Here is a 2,594-nt window from a genome sequence, read left to right on the forward strand (position 1 = left end):
TCTCTTTCTCTTCCTCCTTAAATGTCATTGAGATAGAAATCGCAGGGTGGGGGGCTCAACCAGGGTGGACAGGTATTGAACATAGCTTGAATCAGACATAGGGGCAGACCAGACTTGAAAAACATGTCCAAATCACAGGAGGCATCTGGGGAAAGAAGGAAGCTGAGCAAAGCCTGTCAGGGAGAAGAATAGCTTTAGCAAAATCCCAGGAATTCCGCCTGGCCCTCGCTCGGGGGGCAGTCAAGGTCGGGAGGGGTGATAAAAGGAGGGACTGCCCCTTTGCCCTTCGCCCGGCGATTGCCTGCTGCGGTGTCAGTTACACCAGATCCGGATCTGTAATTCAATAAACGCTTGCTTGCTCAAACCATCTATGAGTCGGTGGTCTGTCTCTGGGGGACTCGCTCTGTAACAGTCATGTGTGGGGAATGGGGTGTTTGAGGAGGTTCCCGGGTACTGTTGAAGTGACCCGCTCTAGGAATTATTTACTATGGTGACAAAAAAATAATAAAACTTGAATTTTAAAAATCCCCCCCCAAAAAAGCAACTTTAGTGCTTTGCGGGCCCCAGCGGGCTCCGTAACCCCGCCCCCAGGGGCGGGGCTGGCCCGCCAACTCCGCCTTCGCCAGCATGAAGCCTCCACCAAGGCTGCCCCACCCCCACCCCCACCCCGCGGCGCGCTATGGGGGCGACGTGGCCCGTGGCGCGGTCTGGAGCGCCCTCGAGAAGGGGCAGCTGCTCCGACTCCTGCAGACGCCGCGGGGCCGGCCGGAGCCGGACGTCGCCGAGCTGGCCGCGGGGCCGGCCGGAGCCGGACGTCGCCGAGCTGGCCGGGGAGCTGCCCGGGGCCGGCGCGAGGCCGAGATTCGGGATTTCCTCCAGCAGCTCAAGAACCCTGTGGCCTGGGAAGCCATTCAGAAGGTGCATCCAGGTGGCCTAAAGGGTCCAAGGCGTCGGGAAACACAGCCCCCAGCTCCCATCGAGGTGTGGATGGATCTGGCTAAGAAGGTCACAGGCCCACCGGAGGAAGCTCTGACTGTGGCTTTCTCACAGGCGCTCACCATCATGGCCGTGGAGCCCGTCAGCCTCCTGTACTCCAAGCCGTCCAAGCCAATGCAGGCACATGGAAAACTACTGCCCTTTAACACCCCTAGCAGACAAGAGAACCCGAGCCCTGAGGCTGCTGGCCCCACCCCTGAAGCAGCTGCTGGCCGCTCTGCTGAGGGAGACCTCGAAGTGGATTTTGAAAAGATCTACAAGTACCTGTCATCCATCTCCCACAGCTGCCCTGGCCCTGCGCTTTCCCCCGCTGAGTCAGCTGTGGTCCTCCACCTGCTCATGTCACTTCCAGAGGAGCTGTCTCACCTGCCCTGTGCAGACCTGGTTGAGCATATGATGGATACATACCTACATCTGATGCCCCCCCCGCCCCAGTCTGCCCCTAGCGGTGGGAACCTGGGACCAGGAGGTGAGGTTTGTGGGACTTGCTCTAGGGCAATATGGTCTCCCAACCCTTTTCATTTTGAGGATGGTTTCTTTTGCTGTGCAGGACAATTTTAGTTTGATGTCGTCCCATTTGTTTATTCTCTCCTATGTTTCCCTTGCCCTTGGTGTTGTATCAGCGAAAATTCTGCTACATGAAATGTCTGATATTTTTGCTGCCTATGTTTTCTTCTTTTAAGGTTTTTATGGTTTCATGACTTACATTTAAGTCTTTTATCCATTTTGAATTTATTCTTGTGTATGATGTAAGTCTAGTTTCATTTTTTTGCATGTATCTGTCCAATTATCCCAACACCATTATTGAAGAGAATGTCTCTTCTCCGTTGTATGTTCTTGCCTCCTTTGTCAAATACTAATTGAGCATAATGGCTTGGGCCCATTTCTGGGTTCGCTGCTCTGTTCCACTGAGCCACACCAGCCGGGCTTTTAATTTCCTTTTTAACATGAGATAACCTTCCACTTACCAAATTCTCACATATTGAAAACCATTCTACTTTAGATGGAAAGGGGGTGGAGCTGGCTCTTCCTATGGAAGAGGGAGATACAGCCATCTGGGGTGGGGCCTGAGGGCTTGCATTCATAACAACGGCCAGCAGGTGGCGATGCTCTCTGGAAGTTATGAATGGAAGCAACCAGTCACTGTAGCGCTATGACTTGTCACCAAAAGAAACGCCAGCTGTCACATTACATTGAGATTACATTGCGGCTGCTGAAGACATCTTGAAATATTGTTTATCACTCTTTTGAAATGATATCACTCATTAGACCCACTGCTATATCTCATTTACAGTACAATAAGTACAGTATTATATCTGGTTGAAATTACTGTTAGTGACATGGAAAACTGGCTCACCTAATAAACTGTTAATTTTTTATTACTCTATGTGAATATAATGGCATTTCTTTTTATTTTCTATGTATTTGTGTTTTTACCAATTATTCTGAGAAGGAGTCTGTGGTAAGGTGGGCTGGGGCCAAGCCTCCTCCTGACTGCCCCCTCGTCACCCCACGCCTTTCATGTGTGGATCTGTGTCCCAGCTGAAGGCTGGCACTTCCATTGGTCTATGGACCACGGCAACTCTTAGAAAGACACC

General features: G+C 51.6%; 1 pseudogene; it reads left to right on the top strand.

Annotated features, from left to right (window-relative positions):
- The first annotated feature begins 627 nt into the window (after positions 1-627).
- LOC102432624 lies at positions 628-1,691 on the top strand (annotated as a pseudogene).
- Positions 1,692-2,594: the final 903 nt, after the last annotated feature.

The sequence above is a fragment of the Myotis lucifugus genome, unplaced genomic scaffold (genome assembly GCF_000147115.1).
Source record: "Myotis lucifugus unplaced genomic scaffold, Myoluc2.0 scaffold_2522, whole genome shotgun sequence".
Classification (NCBI taxonomy): Eukaryota; Metazoa; Chordata; class Mammalia; order Chiroptera; family Vespertilionidae; genus Myotis; species Myotis lucifugus.